This window comes from Rhipicephalus sanguineus, chromosome 5 (assembly GCF_013339695.2).
Source record: "Rhipicephalus sanguineus isolate Rsan-2018 chromosome 5, BIME_Rsan_1.4, whole genome shotgun sequence".
Classification (NCBI taxonomy): Eukaryota; Metazoa; Arthropoda; class Arachnida; order Ixodida; family Ixodidae; genus Rhipicephalus; species Rhipicephalus sanguineus.
In genome coordinates this window covers 121,837,947-121,860,440 of record NC_051180.1, presented here as the reverse complement: position 1 = coordinate 121,860,440, position 22,494 = coordinate 121,837,947, and positions in this window count along the sequence as shown.

The following is a 22,494-nucleotide window of genomic DNA, read 5'->3' as shown; positions in this document are numbered from 1 at the left end:
GTTTGTATTCCTATGATTCAGCAAGCTATATTGAAGCATTGCTCGACCCCGGAGGAATACTGTAACGAAAGTTACATATGATATCCATATCACCGCACCGTAAAGTCACTTCGTTCACCAGAACGACGCAGTGTCCTCTTAGTTTCTTACTAGGTTGCGCGATGGCCTCATGCTGACCGAGGATGATGCCAGATTGATTGACAGCCGCTTTGTAGACTAGGCTACGTAGGCCACATACGCCCAGGTGATGTTGGTCTACGTGATCCAGTGATGTTGGTCTACGTAGCACTATCCAGGCCTACCAGCCTCGACGGCCTATACCTCACCAACGCGAAGGGTGGCTTCAGGTTCCGACATGTCGCCGGCTCTGTCGACAGACAATTTGTCGACGAAATGACCGAGGCATCCACGAATTCCAACAGCTCTACTATACGACATACTTCACTACACATGGACCCCTCGTCACCACGATCACGACCGGATCCTATAATAAGTCATGACCAGCTGCTTGTACTCACTGATCACGGTGATGATGTCCTTGTTCAAGAACTGTCAAGAACTTCTTGCACACATGCACACGGGTTCGTGAAACGTGCGTGCGTTCTCGGGACACGTATAAGCACTACATATCAGCTTACCGCTTCTGGTGTTGGCAATACCAACATTGCCATTGGCAGCATTACCCAACCGTAAACAACTGGTTACATAACACATATGCGGCTCTTCAACATATATATGTGTGCGTATAAAATATATACAAATCTTTAGCGTCATTTTGTAACGTGGCGCTCAGTACAAAAAGTTACGCCACAGTCACCTACCCGCCGCATGCTTCGCATAACATCGACTCCAACGGTACGTGGGATCTGCCGAATTTTTTTTTGAGATATTGTTTCTACCGATTTCTTACTGCAGAAAAATCTTCTGACGTGGAATATAAGTAGCAGTAACCTGTCCATTTATTTATCTGTAATATTATAGAGAAACGCAAAGAGCTGCACGAGAGTGCCGCGTGTGTGCCCTTGTTGCCTTCGAGAGTAGAGATTTCCCTGCTGCAGGTGGAAGGAAAGATCTTGCCCAAATGAGGACAAACGCCCATGAACATGCCTGTGGGAGGCACGATCTTCAGTTGGCAAAATGATACAGCGACAATCACGCTGACGTCGCTGCACTGTTGAAATGTTGACTGCGTGGTGGCGCTGACGCGTTCGCACGCGCTGTTCCTTTGAAAACCGCCGCAAATTAGGCAGATGCGTTTGTGACGCCATCCTCGTTCTTGTAGCCGTTTTTATCAACGTTTATACTGCGCGATCCGCACTGTCTTCGTGTCGTGACCATGGTAGTGCGAGCTCGGAGCAAGCGCAGAAACTCGGGCCAACCTGCATAGCTCCCCATGTGGTGACTAACCTAGCTGAAGCCTAGCAACAGAAGAAGCCATTTCCATTGGCAATAGAAGAAACCTCCAGCAATAAAACAAACCATTTTCATTGGTTTTCAATAAAAGTTCTGTCCTCCTCCTCCACCATTCTCCCGAAAAGGGCAGCGCTCCCAAATTTTTTCTCCACTTGTCCTTTTAATTAAAGTTGTGAACAATATAGGCAGCAGCAGCACCCAGAGGGCGCTACAAGTCATCCTCGCGGTGACATCAACTTTCATGCGAAGCCTGGTAAATTTGTGCAGCAGCAGTTGTGCTATGGATGCGTGTAAGTGCAAGACCCTGGCTAAGAAATGTTTCCGCTTGTCCTCCGTGTTACCTTAGAAGGTTAGATTCTACTGAAGGCCACGGCGGCCGCAATCAAATTGGGGCAAAAGTAAAATAAGTATACGAGTACATAAGTTAAGGTACGCGTTGACAAAACCCTGCCTGTCAAAACTAACAGGAACAACGATATGGATATTATATACGAATCGATAAATTTGACGTCTGAACCACATGAATTGTTTGTTCTGAGAATTTCTGTTCAGATTTCAGGAATGCCCTTAGGCTATGCGGTAATTATTTAGGAAGTAAGGTATTTTGATATATATTTTTCGTAGACACGAGGATTGTCCTGACTGTCCCGAAATGGGAGGCGCCTGCTGCGCGCTGACGCGCCCCTTGCAGGACCTCAGTAAAGTTTTTCAACCAACCACCCAACGAAGATTGTGTTACAACGTAGTTTCCTTACCACGTTAAATTATACTCGGTACATTCACAAGAACCTCCAAGAGCCGACTCAGTGACCGCTGTAAATGATCAGAATGAAAATGGCAGTTCAGTCATGCAAGCGACTAAGGAAAACATAACGAGATGTTGCTACGCTACATACTCGAACATACTAGCTGGTCGATGCGCGAGAAGAGAAGCTTTAACCTTATTACAAAGTAAGATCTCATTTCTACGTGATTGCAGCTAAATTGCGATATTGTTTATGTTGACATGTGGTGCCTCCTGCATTATGCAGGCGACCCGCAGCATGTCGCTGCATTTCGCAAAAGTGCTGCATTTTGCAGGCGACCGGTAACATTTTGTAGCCATTATTACAGTGCAGGATTTTGCAGGCGACCTGCAGCTTTTTGTTGCCTTTATTACAGTGCAGCATTTTGCAGGCGGCCGGCAACTTTTTGTTGCCTTTATTAGAGTGCAGCATTTGGCAGGCTACCCGCAACATTTTGTTGCCTTTATTACAGTGTAGCATGTTGCAGGTGACCCGATACGTTTTGTTGTCTTTAATACAGCCTGTATGTGTTTACTTTTATTCCAATAGTAATTATGAAGATTGTTGCAGTTTCGACGCACAGGCGCATTAGCTCATGCGTAGAGATTTAACAGGTTTCCCAGCCAAGCAGGTTCCCCCAGTCCCACACATTGTGTCTGGGGACAAAACGGAAAAGTGAAATTAAACCTGATATCCTAATGTAGTAGGTGAAAAGAAGCAAAGAGAACACCCCATGAGGGCAGCGAACACTATAAGTTAAGAAAACTAGAAATAACAGGAAGCTTTCACACTTGATTAAAGTGAAAGTGTCAGCACAAACACCAAGAACTGAACATAAAACAGAAAAGCCCAATACAACTTCACATCAGGCTAAAAGCCCGTGTGCCTAGATTTAGGTCCACGTTAAAGAACCTCAGGTGCTCGAAGTTTCCGGAGGCCTCAATTACGGCATCTTTCACACTCATATTATAGTTTTGGGGCGGAAATGCCCAGCAGCTCATATTATTTCTTTTACATTGTGAAAAATTTTCACATGTTCACTTGTAGTTTCGCACAATGTCAGTACATTCGCTCAAAAACAGCTATTGGTGTAAAACTCAATTGATAGAGAATATACCTACTTAGTAATCGGTTAACCACCTCGTCTGAAGCCTTGCTTCCGATTATTGCACTTGCTACCACCGGCGTTTTGATGCGCTTGTTACGCTGTTGTATAAATTTTGTAGCGTTAAATTCTAATTATCACTATAATAGGTTGACATTGCTGCGATATAAAAAAATGCTCAAAATGAAGGCGACAGTCTTAGATGCTTCATCAAACGCGAAAATTGACCGTCGGCGGCGACGTCATCAAAACGAGTCATGCAAGTAATCGTCATCATGTGATGACGTCTCCATATGATATCATCATGGCGTCACAAGTCGTCAAAATGTGTGACGTCGTTATCACGTCACATGATGACGTCACCACATGACATCGTCGCTTGCTAAATGGTGGGCCGATAACGGATGCAGTACAAAACCATGTTAGGTACAGAAAGCTTTTCGAAGTGGGCGGGGGGGGGGGGGTCAGTACATCGACTGAGAAAAAAATATGGATGATTCCGGCGTCATAGGCATTGGTATTACACGAAAGTGAAACATGTCGTCACAGAAGTAGTTGACTGGTAATAGTGCGTTAATATATGAGAGCTTGTGCCATGTCTACTGTCATTTGGCAGATGCAGAACCCTTGATGTGGACGCGCCGACGTGCGTGTGTCGTCCGTCCCGACGACACATGCAAATGATCATGATTTAACCCTTGCGGTGGTTGATGTTGTTAACATATACCTGCAGACCGCATATAGTGAATCGCGCGCCAAGATGGCATCCAGAAGCACATGTGAACACTTATACTCGGTACACGCTCCTTCAAAGCGTCGTGACAAGCGAAGAGAAACGTGACGTGCGTCGTGTCATCCCTTTATTCTGGCAGATAATTCTCACAGGGCGAGCAGTGAACGCGGTACAACAGGCAGGCGAGCGTCGGAGAGCTATTTTTCAATATAAATGGATCCTATGAGCGAGGCTTGGGCTAAAGCCGCCACCTCGTGGTGTGTTAAAGCGTTTACAAAATTACACTTCTCCTATTGCAAACGCGCCAAATGGGACGTTCGTAGTAAGGGCGCGTTGCCGGTGCTAACTGGGTAGTTCACGCAATACTTCTCTTTATGGCATCCAGACAGCGGCACCAGCCCGCGAAGCAGGAGCACTCTGAGATAAAAGGCGCATTCCTGCAGCTTCCTGTATGTGTTCGGCGGTAGCGCAATGGGCTAAACGCCCGCCAGCCGTCGTGGCGCACCGAGAGGTCGTGGGTTCGACTGCATGATCATGATTTAACCCTTGCCGTGGTTGATGTTGTTAACATATACCTGGAGACCGCATATAGTGAATCGCGCGCCAAGATGGCATCAAGAAGCACATGTGAACACTTATACTCGGTACACGCTCCTTCAAAGCGTCGTGACAAGCGAACGCTATTTCCGTGACAGAAATACGTCATGAAAGTCTTCGAAGAACCCGGCATGAAACAACTTCGTGTTAAAAGAGAAAAAATATTCGCCTTCGAGTCGTGTTAGGCAAATGCATAAGGGATCCCATGAGTTTTAACCCAGATTGTTATTTGAATGAATGTTTTCAAGGAAAAGCAAGTGAAATGACCAATAAAATTTAGTAGCTCTGAATGACTGCGTCATTGTCTTAACAAAAAGAAGTCGTTTACTTCATCAAAGTACGTGTGCACACGACGCCGATGTTTCCACTGTACACAACCCATGCGCCGCAATAATTTCGTGCCACGGAGCTTAGGCGAATGCTCCGTGGTTCGTTCGTTGGGCACTCTGGGAAGAATTCCGTGTTTTATCTGCAGCGGATTCGAGAGGGCTTCGTACAATGATTCTCTTTGGGGATTGGATGTTTGCATGTAGGCTTAGTAGTAGAAGGCAGCACTGCAGAAACACGAGATGAGCTCGAAATAATGCGGAGCGACCAGTTTGTCCGATGACTACGTGATTTCTGCTAGCGAGTGATTGCTTGCGCCGGTTGCAGCGAGCTGGCTTTCATTCCGTGCAATGGTTTCGATAACTATTCGTTTTTGTCGTAAATTAAAGGTTTCATTCGAGGAAGTTTTAGTTGATGAAAAAGAAATGATTATTAGCGTCTAGTGGACAAATAATTAGTGCATGTAAGGTGTACACAGAATATATCTGCATATGTGCCCAACTGCCTGGCCTGGAAATGCATGATGACAAAATTACTTTGTCGTGACATTACTCAGAAGCCCAAAAGAATGTGAAACGAGCACTAGTACAGTTCCTGACATTGACAGACCTCATTGAGCGACGATAGCTTTCATACGTACTTTAGAAGGAAGCGACGAGCTTAGTGCTTTCTTTTTGTCCTTGTGGTACAACGCATCCTGAGAGCCTTCATAGCAAAAGGCTGCGAAATCAATGTTGCATTTCTTTCGGACAACCGACCTGCGTGAGTGACTGTAGTATCGCACAGGACAAGAGGCGATAACTGTTATCCTGTCGTGTGAACTGCAGCGGTTGTGTGCATCTTCTTTGTTTCTCCCTTTTTTATATATCCTTGGTAATTGTACTTCGTCGCTTGCGTCACCACGGAGCGTACCGTATCGAACCGAATTTTCGGTGAAATAAACCTTTGTTTCATCTCTCTCTCTCATTTTTCTCTCGTTTTAACGCCCTCCCCTCTACCTTTGCAATGCACAGGAAAGGGGGCTTCATGGGCTTCATTTCCTCCTTGCTCTGCTCCCTTAGTGTTTTTTTACCTCACCTTCGCGCCGTTTGCTGCGCTGATTACGAGTGCACTTTCGCGCTCTACCTTCTCTGTCCTACCATCAACGCCTTCTCCACTCCCGGTCTTCGCTGTCTACCCTCTCGTTGAGTTAAAGTCTACGCTTTTTTTATTGCGCTCCCTCCCACGAGTGCCGGAGAGTTAGCGCTCTGACGATGTAGACACCTCGCGGACGTTGCCAAATCACGCACCTCTCGGACTCCCGCACAGCGAGTGGCCATGGAAGCGAAACTTCCTACTTTCACCGTTCGTTTACTTTTATACTCTCCAGATTTGTTGACTTACACGTATACATTTCTTTCTCTTATACTGACTGCAAAAGTGAGAGGCCGGAAGCTTTATGTCCGTGAGTAGCAGTGTCCGCGCGAAAGCCGCGTTATAGGAGTAGCTGGACTCGCTTTTCTACACCTGCTGGCTGAACGAAGCTTCAGAGTGCGAGTGACCTTTTCTCGCTCTTCGTGCGTCGTGCTTAAGATGCGTGCAGAACCGGATCAAAAACAGGTACCTCGGAAGATGCAGAGGTAGAGGTCAGTTGTCTGGGATGTGTAGGCTGTATGGATTATCAGCAGCTTTCGGTGCTACCTTATATTTACAATATCGCGATCGGGCTTCACATGCGTAGCTGGCGTTCACTGTACAACGCCACATGGACGCCGTGTCATTTGCTCAGTCTAGTAAAAATACAGCGCTGTATTTTGGCCTCCTTCTGTGTTTGTCGTTTTCTGTGTAGCTTACACTGCCAATGAAATAGTTTACACTGGAAATGGTAACATTCGAGTTGGTGAAGATAGAATGTTATCAACGAGTTGATGGGTTGCGAAAGGAGAATAATTACGCGAAAATGAAGAATAGCGTTCACAGTGTCATTAGTTTTTGTCGGGAATATGTGGAAGTCATAAGGTAATTTCTTTACGTTTACACTTCTGTCTAGCAAGCCGAAGACGCTGCCAGGACCCAATGGCTCGTCTCCGACGTACTTGCGGCGTTTGGCTCACTCCACAATCTTGCCAGACTAGAAAAAAATGTTGTTTCGCTCTTGCTATGTTTAGTACTTAGAAGATGGTGGACACCTACCAGATACCATGTTCGGCTTCAGGAAGCACTCTCGACGCACGATGTGCTTTTACTCCTCAAAGAAGACCTCCTTGATCACCTCAGCCATCGAAGCAAGTACTCAATACTTGGAGTCGACGTCAAGGGGGCCTTCGATAACGTCAGCCATGACGCGATCCTCAACAACCTCGAAGGCACCGGCTGTGGCACTAGGACCTACACGTACGTCAGAAACTTTCTGTCGGACCGTACGGCAACTGTGGGCATCTGGAACATCCGCAGCACAAGCTTTCAACTACCAAAAAGAGGTACGCCGCAGGGATCGGTCATCTCACCGCTACTGTTCAACGTGGCCGTGATCAGTCTGCCAAAACTTCTCGATAAAATGCCAGATGTGCGGCACGCGATGTACGCTGATGACTTCACGCTCTGGACCAGGGCATCGAACATCGGAAGACAAGAGAGCTGCTTAAAAGATGCCGTAGAGACTATCGAAAGGTATCTTCGAAACTGCGGACTCCACTGTGCCCCTGAGAAGTCCGAGCACCTTGTCCTCAAAGCAAGAACGAGAGGCAGGCCTCCCATATACGAAGAGCCCGACCCTAACGTCACCCTAAATGGGACAGCAATTACAAAAGTCGAGACGTTACGAGTGCTTGGACTTCACATCCACAAAGATGGATCGGGAGCGGCCACGTTACCGAGACTCCAACGGACACTCTCGCAACTCACGCATCTCATCAAGAGGATCGCAAACCAACGAAACGGGCTCAAGGAACATGACACCCTACGAATAATGCAAGCTCTGCTCACCAGCCGCACCACGTACGGCACGCCGTATCTCACACTGAAGACCGCAGACATAGAAAAACTTAATATTATAAGAAAGGCAACCAAAGTCGCCCTGGGACTACCCCCCATGGCTTCAACTACGCGTCTTCTGAAAATGGGCGTCCACAACACGTGGCAAGAGCTCGCCGAAGCTCACAAGAACAGCCTGCTGGAACGACTAAAGCTCACGCCCACCGGGAGGTCAGTGCTCCGGTACCTCAAGTACAGCGAGACGAACATCGCCGATGCATACCAGAAAAAGCGCATCTCGCTGGATGTTAGAGAGTCCCTCTTCATCGCGCCATTCCGCGCAACATGCATCCGACATTCCATAAAAGTAGACGAAAGGCTCGAACTGACGCTATTAAACGAAAGTTCAAGCAAGACCCGGACGCCCGCTACACCGACGCTGCCAAGTATCCGCGCAGAAACGCGTACGCTGTCAGCGTCGTAGACTCTCGAGGCCGAGAGTTAGCGTCGGCCACGGTCAAGGCACATAACTCAGAAGCAGCGGAAGAAGCGGCAATCGCTCTCGCCACAACCACATGTACAGACGCCGCGGTGATCTTCACCGACTCGCAAGCAGCCTGAGGAATTATGCGAAGGGCCGCATCTCAGCCGATGCACTTAACATCATAAAACGGCGAAGCACTCCACTCCCATACACCTGTATAATATGGGTGCCAGGACATGAGGGTCTACAGGGAAACGAAGCGGCCCATGCCGCTGCCCGCGAGCACGTCAGCCGGGCTGTCCTTGACCCACATGATACCCGACCCATGGCTGAAGAGTTGGAGGCTGTACAGAACACCTGTTCGTCGCTACTTCAACACTACAGACTGGAGCGACGGGTGTACCCTCCACCACATCCAAAACTGACTAATGAAGAAAGCGTGATCATCAGACGCCTGCAAAGCAACACACACATACATGGAATATTAATGCACCGCCTCTACCCAACGAAACGCCCCGCCACGGTGGTCTAGTGGTTATGGCGCTCGACTGCTGACCCGAAGGTCGCGGGATCGAATCCCGGCCGAGGCGGCTGCATTTTCGATGGAGGCGAAAATGTCTGAGGCCCGTGTACTTAGCTTTAGGTGCACGTTAAAGAACCCCAGGTGGTCGAAATTGCCGGAGCCCTCCACTACGGCGTCTCTCATAATCATATGGTGGTTTTGGGACGTTAAACCCCAGATATTATTATTATTATCTACCCAACGAAACATAGCTTCATGTGCCCGCTCTGCAGAGTACCGGATACCCTGGCACATTTGCTCCTGGAATGCCCGTGTCATGTAGACCTCAATATGCAACCAGAGACGGACGTCAATCCAGCATTAAACACGAAAGACGACCACCTAACCGAAACGTGGGAGGCCAAGCTCGCCCTCGAGGACCTGGAAGACCAGCGACAACTTGTCATCAGGGCCAAGAAGGCAGTTGAAGCCAGAGGGTTCCTGGACTAGGGAGCCCTCCCACCTTAGGGTGATACCGAGCATCGCTGGAACACTGTTTCAGAAATAAACGTTTATTTCTCTCTCTCTCTCTCTTGCTATTTCTCTTGCCATATCTCTTCCAGTTCTGCAATGATATGATAGTAGTAATTGAAAAAGTAATGTCAGAATGCGGTTCCAACCCCCGACAAAATGGCTTGCAAGCGACATTGGCGCCTTGAATATCATTCTGCGGCAGCCATCGGGAACCCTGTGACTACCTGAAATGTCTATTGGCCTAGATAACAACTAGCTACGGAATAAATAGTGAACCTCCTCCACAAACACTATGATTAACGATAATCTTTCGCATGATTTTCTACCACACTTGCCCCCTCGTATGCACGAAGTTAAGCTGTTCTTTTGAACGCTTTGAACACAATAGACCTTATGCAAAATCTGCTGTCATCTAGCTGCCGCTGCGCGCATTTTCACCATGTTGAAGGGTAAGCGCGCTCCGCAAGCGCATACACGGAGCGTACGTATCGACGTGTTGCGGCTGATGGGAACGGCGATGCTGACATATTTTCGTGTGCCGTGTTGCTGAGATTGAGGAAATTGGGATGGTGAAAAATGGTTTGCAGGAAAATAGCCTCCATATGTTATTAGATTTTAAAAGAGTTGACTGTTGGGCTAGTTGGTGTTTAGACATGGGTTAGATTTCCTTGCGGCCGACTAGAAGCGGCAGATCGTTCCGTTGCTCCGGCTAATGGTAACGACTAGCGCCGTGTTTATACGTTCGCCGTTCCCAGTAGATGCGGTATGTGACAGCATCGGCACTCATCAGAGAACTCTCTTTTCTGTCATGCCGGAACGATGCCAGAACGAGACAGCCGTGTACTTGCAGGCATAGAAAAACCGGCTTCGTGTGAGCGCTCCAAAGCTGCATCGCGGCTACTCGCGCATGCCTGCGCAGTTGGTGACACCATTACTTTGTTTATCACGTTGCGATAACAGTTGCATGTTAGGTAGCTCGTGCGTGTAATCGATTTTCAGCGAATGGACCGATCGTGCTGGAGCGTGTTGGTCGTAGTTTGTTTTCTTAACAAGGTAGCATTTATATGGTGGGATGCTTTACGCGCGTACTGCTTCCTTATGCGTAATTTTTCAAGCATTTCATGTGCTATTACTGCCTGTTGCAGAGGGGCGGCCCGGATCACCTGACTCCCCCCACTTTGTTTTTTTATTTGTACCCCAAGAAGAGCGCATATGAGGTTCTCCCAGCTGACGCTGATCCCCCTTCGGAAAAATCCTGCATCCACCCCTAGCTGTGTGCTATGGAATGTTAACAGATGCTTGTGTGTGGCACTTTTTGTATGAAACTGAAAGAAATGCTGTTCCCCCAGATGTGTTACATTCGACCATGGGTGCGCTCCCGTTGGTTACGCGCTGAGGTGGTTTCGCAAGCGTTCATTCGGGCGACGCGAAAATGTCTTGCTGCAACGGGCTGAGATTTTAAGGTGCCAGTAGGCCCCGAAAGCGACGATGTGTCATTTACGCGTACATGTCGGAAGGATATTCGATAAAATGCCAGCTAATCGGTGCCTACTTCTTGGAGCAACTATAACACCTTTCATGTTCACTTGTCACGTGCGTGAGAAGCGGACCTTTCTTACATTTTAACAGTGCGGTAATTCTAAGCATAACATACGTCGGTGACTACAGCAATGAACTATTTCAAAAATACTAAACAGGACAACGTTTTATTTAAAATAAGATGCACAATACATTAGATCGACGTAGGCTGTCTCTTAAATATGCTTTGAAATGGGTCCACAGCACTCTCTTACCGTCATCGCTGTGCCTATTGGCCTCGAGGAGTTACGGAGTCGCCCTCTATCGGACGCGCCTCGATTGCGTGCTAGGCAGGATGCCGCCGGCGCGCTCCCCATAGGTTTTGCTGTCGGCGCTCTGCAAAAACACCTCGCGGAAGCCCTCCAGGGCATTTCTGTAAGTACTTTCGAAATGAACTGTGTTCTTTACTGTCAAGATAATAATTTTCGACGAACGGAAAGCACAAGATAGTCTACAGTCGCTGTCTCTTTGCAGAAAACCGAGCATCCGCTTCACGCTGTCACCGCGTTGGAGACCCCTAAACTGGCTTCTTGCGTCAAAGGTAGTCTCTCGCTGAGTGCAAACTATGTGAAATATCTCGTTAGAGTAGACTGCCTGTATAACCAAACGGAGCATAACAGAAAGAAGCCTCAAGCCAGCGATCGCACGGGTTCGCGACGACTGACGGTGCCTCTACATGTATGAGCGTCTGTATGTATGTTCGTACTGATGGTTTCGCTTTTGCTACAAGCGCGTTTTGGCACCGCGCTGTGAACTTTAGGCCGCAAAACATGAGAATTTGTGAGTAAACAAACAACTACTGTTGCGCGGACGCTATCAGAGCAGTTCAAAAACAATTTCCTTACAACTGCGGCTTCGGTTCGCATGACAACTTTGTGATCTGCCGTCCCGACGATTCAGTGTTTTTTTTTTTTCTTTTTCGGTCTAAATTCGGGTACGTTTCAATGTCATTTGACAAGTTGTCTCGCACTGCGTATTGATCGGTCTTCTCAGCGGGAAAATGCCGCTGCTTCTGTTTCTTTATTCAGCGCATTCGTTTCGTTTGGTGCTCACACAAAACGTGAGCAAATGCGACGCCTTTTTTTAATGGTCCTTATTATCGTTCCGTTTGCATTCCAGTGAACTTGCCGCTCTCTGTGATCAACAAATTCATAGACCAAAGCTTCACCACTTCGAGATTGCTGGTGGAAGGAGAACCAGTCTACGAGACCGAGCATGTAGTAGCATGCGACGCCCAGGAAAAGAAAGAAAATACAGTAACGCGGGAGAATCAGTACCTCGACTGACAAGAAGAAAATGGCTTTCGCCTTCAAGTCATCTTTAACGAATGCATAAGGGACCCTGTGCGTTTTTTAATTCAACGTATCTAAACAATGACTTGCGCATCTGCAGCCGATTTTGTGAACGCTGAGCACGGGACCGACGATCAAGAGGTCCCATTAGAGGGTTCTGAGATGGCATCGCACGTGGTAAAATGTAGCGCTTTTACCATCCTGTGGCAGATAAGCATCATTTGCCGGCGGGAAGCGCGCGCGAGCCATCGTCTCAGTGCGCGCTGTCTGCTACCCACCGAACATCGCAGGCCCGACGCAGTAACAAAAGTCTTCGTCGCGGAAGTGCTTGTTGCACACAAGACTCGTAGCGGATGGCTACTTGCCGGTTATTAGCTTTACAACCCATGCTTCACGCTGTTTCTTGTCCCGCGGTTACCAGTGCAGGCTGACACCATGGGCTCCTTTGCGTAAGCGCGGCGCTGCGGCACCGAGCGGTAGAGCCCCATGTTCGTCGCCTTCGGAGGCAGCCACTCTATTAAAATGGTTTCAATTGAGTAGAAAATGAGAGAGAACTTCCGAATTTGAACAGACCGCAGCGCATGTGGGACTTGAAACTCGTTTTCAAAGCACGCGGCAGTGCGCCACAAGCAGCCGACGCGGCCGCGGAGACCACGTGATCCTGCCAAGTACGTCACGCCGACGGTGGCGCCGGCGTTTCCAGTGGTGGGCCTCGAGGCCAATAGCCACGTCGCGCGCTAATGCCTCCTCCCAACCATCCTACACTGCACGCATGATATTCCGATAGCTAACAACGCTTCGTTCGCTACACTGAAAACACACAAAATTAATAACCAAGCGCAAAGCTTCTTTCTCAACGACGACAGGCTTACATGTGACTCGGTGACAAACTTGTACTTATTTCTCGTTGCGAGGCAGTTCTTCCCACGTAATATTTGTCAGCGTAAAAACTAAAAAAAATGCCGGTAGCGTGTATAGGCTCCTCTGACATTTTTGTGCCCCGATTGCCGACTATCAAAGCAGATACAAGCAAGAAGAAATAGCAGCGACAGCAATACGATTCGGACACAAGCCTCCAACGTGCCGCCGAATCGGTACCTTCGTGAAAGCTCCGACAGATGGCAGCAATTTTGCATAAGGTCTATACATGAAGAAATCGAGAGTTCCACGGATACCCGTCTGGTCGGTGTACTTCGTTCCCTTCATCACAATGCATGAACGACGAGTAAAACAGATCGGCGTACCGCCAGTAGCTAAACGCACAGGATGAGACAGTACGAAGAGAAACAGAGAAGGTTTAGCTAAGGCATCATGTAACTAAGATTGGACTAGCTTTCCTCTGATATGTCCAGTACATTCCAGAAGCATTCACTGAACATTCCGCCGATGGACGTAAGTAAACGATCAGTTTAGGCTTGCATGTCTATTGCTTGACTACATTTGTGCCACAAAAGCAGACTGAACATATATGCTTACGTTATATGTTGAAGAATTTCGAACAAAACAGAAAAAAAGCAACTGCGGTATGGAGAAGTACCAAAACGATTTCGCCTTTACACTGCGTCATAACCGAGTTGGACTGCGAGCATAAATATTTGCGACTGTGTTGACACTAATTAAGGAATAATAATACTTTAGAAAAAATTTCGTGTTTGGACAAAGTTTGCGTGCAGCGTGCGCCTCGGGAGAAAGTTTGGAGGATGTCGTATGCGGTGTGCGCGTGTGATGTTTCGTAAGCTCCAACTCGTAGGAATTATAATTTCCGCAAGAAGTAACGTTTTAGCAAAAAAAAGCGCACAAACAGCTGTCAAAGGATGCAAAGAAGGAACAAGATTGTGAACAGAGTCATTTGTGGAAGGGTTCTGTTCACTTAACGGGCGTCTTGTGCGACAGCTTCTTTGGGAAGAAGGATTAATGCCTTTAATGACCTGTCATTTCATGCCAGACAATTTGCATTTTTGCGTGACAGGAAGCTGACGTTAAAAAGGGTAAACAGTCACGCATTCTTAGCGCGTTCAAAAAAAAAAACCCTTTCTTATAAAAGGCTATAAGAAAGAATGCCGTAGTTTCAGGGCAAATAAAAACACCCCGGAGTAATTTATCGCTGTGCAATACATTGTGACAGAATGTCGATAGTTTCGAGGACAATGGAATGACAAAGGAATTCCCACCTTAACTGATTTCATTTTCCATGAATGCGTGCGACCAACTGATGCCTATTGTTTTTCGTGCTGTCTTGTAAACGCAATATATGTTAATGGGGAGATTGCGTTTCTTCTCTTTGATTAAAATTTTGACTAGCCTCAGTACTGTGGCTTGTTATGACCTCAATGATGGAGCTTAATAAAGCTTGACAGCACATTTCATTGAGGAAAGGTAATAAGATAGCCTGTGCGTACCGGTTACTACGGCTGGGATTTACTCCTACCAACCATAATTTTCGCCCCTCCCATACCAGTCACCCCGTCCCTCAAGAAATGAAACAGAAAATAGCTTGAACAAGCGCGCTCGCTTTACAAGAGAAAAGCGATTACTATCAACAAGCACATTTGAGCGGCAGATTGAGCTATATTACGTACACGAATATATCTTTTTGCAGAAAACTCCGTTAGTAATATCAGCCGTTTCATTCCAACCGACAAAATTACTTGTGGCCTGCTAAAATTATAAAAAAAAAAAATAAGTTACACGACCGCTAAACCTCATTTTTATTAAAATGGCCATTATTTAAAGTTTAAACATAAAGTTTGTTTCGAATAACCTGAACTACTTTTTGGCCTATACGCTCTATCGCTACTCTTCATCAATCCAAACCGTCATAAAGCCCGCCCTGCTTTCATAGGCGCGGCATTGTTTGTTAAGAGAAAACCTGCTGTCGGCCTCACTGCCATTCACGTTGTCTGTGACCAGCTTCGCTTTAAGCCTGTTGGCAGCTGTAGTAGACACGAAAACTTAGGAAATAAGAAAGTAAGGAAAGAGCACATAAGTTATCGTCGGCTTCCGCCGTGTAAGGTAAAAAAATCACAGCATATCCACGGAGTGAATGATGATGAGTGGCGAAGCTGCGGAGGTTCATCGGTAAACCGTGAATCTTCCGTGTATTCTGCCCAGTACATCATCACCGACGTGAGATCGGGCGCGTTTATACTAAATGTTCGATGAGAGTTATGACGACTTGCAGCTCACTTTAACTTTGCAGGTACGCTGTGAATTTTCATTGTTTAGAAAACCATTGCTTTAGAAAACATTTGGCGTCTTTCGTTAAGCAGCTGGCGTCTTTTCGTTTTGATTTAGAAACATCTGGCGTCTTTTCGTTTTGCTTTTAGAAAACATCTGGCGTCTTTCGTTGGTTTATTTCATCAATGAACGGCGTTTTGAACAAAATTTTTATTGTTTAATCACGCACAGGAGAAATCTCACCAGGCACTACCTTGGAGGTAAACAATGGCTGCTAATGGGAATGAGAGACAGAAGAAGTCGGCTTTTAGCTAACACTTACACTTCTACTTCTACTAACGTTTCCTACTGGAACATGCCAATGGCTGCTAATGGGGAATGAGAGACAGACGAATTCGGCTTTTAGTTAACGCGCACGCTGCGAATTTTTTATTGTTCAACAACGCACAGGAAAAATCTCCCACCGGCAACACCTTGGAGGTCAAGATCTGGTACTAGCGTTACGACTGGTTACGCACTACGACTACGACAACTACGAGGGACGAACGGGTGCCGCCTTAAGGAGCTTCGCCCCTAAAAATTAGGTAAAACGCATGCTTGGGCGAGTTCGTTCATGCTTAGGACCTTAACAGCACAAAAAAGACAGAGCACCCAGGGAGATACACAGACACAGCGCTGTATCTCTGGGTCTCCGTGGGTGTTCTGGCATTTTGCGCTGTTGAAGTCTTGAGTTAAAACTGGCAGCTGAATGTCTTAGTACAAAAGTATAGATTGGCTATTTCTCGAACAGTGCTGGTGCCGTGTGCTCGAGGGCCGTGCTTAACACGATTAGTCAATACTGTGCCAGGACGGGCGCTGGGGCTCAGCGGCTATTGAAACGAGGCGGCAGTTCTAATCTGTTTTCCGTCATCCACACCATTGCTCGATGCACTCTATCAGCATCCGAGGAGAAGGCGTTTTAGACACCTGGGCACTTAAATGGGTTTCAAAGACGGTGGGGAGAGGAAGACGGATCAAGCGGCGTGGTGACGTGAGCTGTAATTTTTAGAACATGAGAATTAGGCATTAGCGTTCATGTCAGCTCGGCTATAGATATTTTCTTTCGCCGAGTAACTTTTTCATGAAGCAGAGTACAAGTGACAGCGAGTACATAAAGTGCAGTATAGGTCGTTTGCCTATGTATCCTTGTGTTTCTGCTCTTTCATTCCTCTCTCTAATGTTTGACCAACCTTTTTTACTTCCTCATCAGCAGCACGGCGGCTGGATAAAAATATAAATCACGCAGTGACCTCACCGGTACGCAGGCGCGGCCGTTTCGCCACGAGCACGTCCAGCACCTGAACAGTGAAAAAATGTACCGAGTTTTGAATGTGCTTTCATGTGTCCGATTGCACTTGTCGGATGGCAGATGTGCTGCAGGGGAAGTCAATTAAGGTTCGCTTGAGCAAATATCTCATGGAATGATAACGTGTCCAGTACTCTACCCCGCGTATTTTTGTATGCATTTTACATTGTTTTTGTTATTTGCCAGCCAGTAAGCTGTTCGTCATGGAGGAAACAAAACACACAAAGAAAACTGAATGCTGCTGATATATGCACATGAAATGTCTGTGCCTAGCGCATGATAACGAGACGTCAAATAATTGTGAGTCATCGCATGGATGTAGATGGTGCTCTGTGCATGATACGCGGCGATGTAATGAAGGTCTGGGTTAGTGTTGTGATTGAGAAGGAGTCATAGCCTTTTCGCATGCAGATCACACGAGGTCAGAGGACATACTGATCGAACAGCATGTTTCCTAAGAATGGAATAGTGACAACAGAGTACAGGGAATTGTGTTGGCGCGATCTCATTTGACGGGAACGTGGAATAACTTTTCTGGGCTTACCTGATTGCGCCTCAGAAATAACACAGATCTAAAGCTTTTTCCCCTCTTGTATGCGTCTCTCTCGCCAAAAGTCTATACGACGCTAAGCTAGAAGACCATCTTCCGACCATAGTAATTCTGGAATTACTGAGAAACTTATAATAGTTGCATTGGTTTACGCTTCAGGGGGCCAGCAGGAATACAGGAACACTTATTAAGGCAGACCAACTTTTACGACTTACCTAATTCAAAGCACATTTAAGGCGAAATGCGAAGATCAATATTATATTACTTTTTGTTCTCCTTGGAATACCACGGGGTTTTTGGTAAGCCTTTTCTTTCAGAAGAATCGTATGGTTTTCTGTTACAACGTCAGCCGTTCCCGTTTTGCTATCGCAAGCTCTTCGACAAACTTTTACTGTCGCAATGAATCAATCCAGAGCAAGGACCAAATTTTTTGTTCATTTCGTGTGCTCCCACAGGAGTGGCCGAACCACCATAGTCCTTCGTCTCGAGCCGTGGCTGCAGTGCCCTGCATTTTACTATTCTTCGAATGCTTTCGTCTCAAACACTATTACTACTTTTCCTTATAACTGTACGCATTCACTACACAACACTTTTTCGATAATTTTAGTGTTAGGGTTCTTCGTTGGAATCACTTCGCTTTCGGGCCGTTCTCACGACAAATCAGCTTCTCTATTGAATCACATATCTCCACGCAACACTTGTAGTTCTCCCCGTTAGATACATTGTGTACAGACGTATCTCTCGTTTCGTTCTTTCGCCCCCGGCTGTTTCTTTCGCGCTTCGAAAGCAAATATTGTATGGGCAATGCTTGCGTGCGTTGTTTTTCTTTCATTTGTACATGCGAGCAGGCACGAACACAAAATCCGAAGGCATGTTCTCGACTGCTTCGGCATCGAACACTATCACGCATTCCCATTTCTTTCCTTTCAATAGAACATTGCGTGTCATGCTCGGTCCGTGCCGGTGATATATAAAGCGTTTTCCTCGTTCTCCAAGCGGGTCTCTGGAAACAGCGATCATTGCTCACTACTGCCGGCGGCAGAGTCCCCAGCCAGACACTGCTTGCACTGAGCACGCGTCTCGGCCGCCCGCACGCGGACATCTGTGCACTTCGGTCAATCGAGAAAACGAAAAAAGATGGCGGTGTTGTATATCTTGTTCCGGGAAAGAAAATAAAAAAAGCAGTGTGGTGATCGTGCTTGTCCGTTTGTCATCTATACGTCTCCTTCGAGCACGGGACATGAGCTCGAAGCCGCAGAATGGGATGACAAAGAATACGAAGCCAAGAGGGAAGGAATCACAGAAGAATAAGGGGCTGCGACTGCGAAGAGGTCGGTTTTCCCTGCGAATTCGAGTCGAGTGAAAAGTGTGGTCTACTGCTATTCTGCATTCGTGGCGCTATGGCGATAGAGGACCTGTTTAACATACGTAATTTTCTAACGCCCTTTTCGAAGTCATGAATTATTCAGCGCCGCAGAAAAAGCGCCACGATAGCTTTGATCTTTAGTTTAGTTTTGTAGTTAAGGCTAATGTGCTTTGCCTTCTTAGTTTCCGTAAAGTCTAGTGCAAGAACAGGAAAGATCAGTATAAAACGGCCAGGAGAGCACAAAGTCGTAGGTGGCTAGATAGATAGATAGATAGATAGATAGATAGATAGATAGATAGATAGATAGATAGATAGATAGATAGATAGATAGATAGATAGATAGATAGATAGATAGATAGATAGATAGATAGATAGATAGATAGATAGATAGATAGATAGATAGATAGATAGATAGATAGATAGATAGATAGATAGATAGATAGATAGATAGATAGATAGATAGATAGATAGATAGATAGATAGATAGATAGATAGATAGATAGATAGATAGATAGATAGATAGATAGATAGATAGATAGATAGATAGATAGATACGCTCAAAGTCGCAGAAGTTCGTTAAGGAATGCTTCGCGTTTAAAAAAACTGATTAAATTAATATACGAGGGCGTGTGGGTATCGAAGTCAGGGAGGCAAGCTAGACTTTGAAGCCGGCATCTTCTGCCTTCGAGACGGACGAAAAGTCGCCATTTATCTTCGTGTAGCACTTCGCTATAGTGTCATGATTGACTTCGGACCAAAGTGTATTCTTGCGATGGCTTTCTGCTCACACTACACACATATGAAATATAAGACTGTGTTACTATGTTTCGCCGATGGTATTCATAACTGCACCCGCACCGCAGTGGCTATGTGGCTATGGCAGTTGGCTATTGCGTATAAGATCGTGGGTTCGATTACTACCGGTGGTAAAATATATTCTTCAGGTATTGACTATTGGGTACTTAGCAACAGGATGGGCCGTTTTCAAATATAAGGCATTAATTTGTTAATTGTATATTTTCACTGTAAAACCTTATTCATTCTAGGACATTCAACATACTGAGTAATAATGACCCGTTTACTTCACTTCAGTTGTTTCCGATAACCAACCGCGCCATTTATGGGATGTTTGTAGTATCTTCAACGTTGGTCCCCACAAAAAAAATTATAAACGGGCTAGGCTGCACAACGAATAATATGCGGAATTCTGTTTGCGCAGGTACACTCGAGAGAGAAAAAGAGCAAAGTAAGAGAACAGCCAAAAGAGCACTAAGCGGGTGATTAGAGGACAGCAGAGAACTTTGACTGGAAACGTAAGAATATTTGACAATCGAAGGTTGTTTACATTTGAAGATAAGCGAAATGCATCTAACGAAACTCTCAATGCTTTCGACTTCAGCAGTAATATTCAAGAGTTCAAAACAAAAGGTCTAGCGTATATGGATACTCACTTATGCATTCAGATGGAATGCAGGATAAACTGAAGGTCACTTAGAGGCACTCATGCGCACGTGACATTGAATAGCCTGAACGCTGAGTCAACAAGCTTGTTAGCCAGGGAGTACCTTGTATCCTCCTCGCATACTTGAGGAAGACATTGCTTAGCTATAGGAACATACATATGTTCAGAGGTGGGATATATGCGCCCTTTTGTCAAAGTAGTAGATATAGCTGCGTCTTTTGGGCTTTGAAACTTACTCACGTTTGTTTGGGTTATAGCAAATACCTTTATAATGCATGAATTAGAGTTTGTAATGTTTATAGCGAATAAACATTCCTGTGTGTATGTGCTTCTTAGCAGGGGTTTGTAGTACTGCTTTGCTTGCGCAAGTCTTGTGCCTCTGTATGACTTCGCAGCGATCATGAAAAAAAAATTTGCGTTTATCTCGGCAGCGTTGAGAGTCTCACGTTAGGCTTTCTTCTATTACAAACATACTGTACTTCTTTGACTCTTGTTCGTCTAGAGCACAGTGAAGTGCGAAATGAAAAAAAAAATGGACGATGAGAAGTCGAAGGCAAATGGTGGGTTCTGAAGAATACATGGCAGGGCGGAAAGGAAGACACGTGCTTTGTGAGAGCGTGAAGGAAGCGCAAAGTTGGGTGGCACGGCTTCGTTCCTTTCTTACTTCTCATTTCACAAGCTTTTGTTTTGCGGTTCGCGCTCCTTAGAAGTGTTCCTTAGATGTCAACCAGCTCGCCCAGCAACAAGTTTTACGAAATGCCAAGTTCGCTGACTAACACCGTTACACTCTAAATATTTTCACGCGTAGTAAGCGTGAAACGCGCCCCTCGGCCTCCTAAAATTCGTTTTATGTACCACGTGACTCAAAATACGCGTTGTTTTCCTCCACCCAAGCGTGACGCCGGTCGAGGGCACGCACATTCGCTGTATTTTACGCGTGATGCGGGATTCTATGCTTGAGAACCGGAAAACTCACGCTGAGGAAAAGTTTGCGACGCCGATCGCGCTTCTCCTCATCACGCATATATATATCCTGATACAATCGCCAAGACAGCCGTGCGACGTTGCCGTTACTCTCCTCTGATTTGCTGCTGCGATTTGCGCCTCCTTTCATTTCTCTTTGTTTTTCACGCGAATGCCTTGAAAGGTGGCGCTTGCTTCGATATATGCTTTTGGCGGGAAAACGGGGTTAGAGTCGTTGGAGTCATTGACTTAGCAAGCACTTTGTGCATCGTCTCTGCCTGCCCTTCGAGCGTGTACTGTGCGGAGGGTTCGCTTTGTGGTGCTAAAAGTGGTGAAGTCATGAATAACGTGACATCGATTGACCTGTGTGGTGTGCCGCGCGGTAGATGCAAGAACACCGAATGCGACTGCCCGGAGTTCTCGCGCGACATGGTGCCACTCACTGCGAACTCTGCTATTCCGGCCGGATGGTGTGCATACTGCGGGCACTCACCTGCCATTCACGGCCGCTTGGAATACCTGGGTAAGCAAATATTTCAAAATGTGTTTGCTCATTATATATTTTACAACTATTTTCCCAACAGTGACGTTTGTTCCTATTTACCCCTGAACTTGACATTAGTATCAGGCCAAGTTCTCTGTGTACAGTACTGACGGACAGAAACGCGAAAATTTAGGGCTATTTAATTCACGTACTTTCATTTTCAACATCTCCATTTCGTGTCATAGCGGCGTCATTTTGGCTCGAACACTTACATCAGAGCCAACATTAACTTTAGACGCCGGATTCCTAGCGACGTGACGTGGTTACCTTGAGTAAATGCTCATGAAAGTATTTGTAGTAAAGGAAGTGATGTCGCATTCAGTCGGAAAGTTTCTGTTTCACTCGGGTCGTACGATCGACCGGGAAGGACGACAAGAAAGAAGGAAGGATTGTTGCTCTCGGTGCCGTGGCTGTGAGCCGTTTCTCCTTCGCCGTCGGGTATCCACCGCGTCTAGTGCTCGTTAGCTTTGGCTTGTCGGCGCCAAACTTCGTGGCCGCGTCGCGGTTCGCGGCGGTGGCCATTTTCGGGCCAGGAGGCGGAACGCCGATAAAGGGGCCGCCTGGCGCCTCGCGCTGTGAATAAAGAGCGCCTGCTTCTTCCGTCCTCCGCAGAGCGCCTCGAAAATGACCAAAAATATATTGTATGCCGTAAACTCATGTAGTCGATGCGTACATTACGAAGCGTTAAAATTGCGCCATATCCTACAAAACAAGCACGTTAAGGCCACAGTAAAATTGTGTGTTTTTGCTGCGCATAAAGGCTGAAGTTCACTTTTTTTATGCGA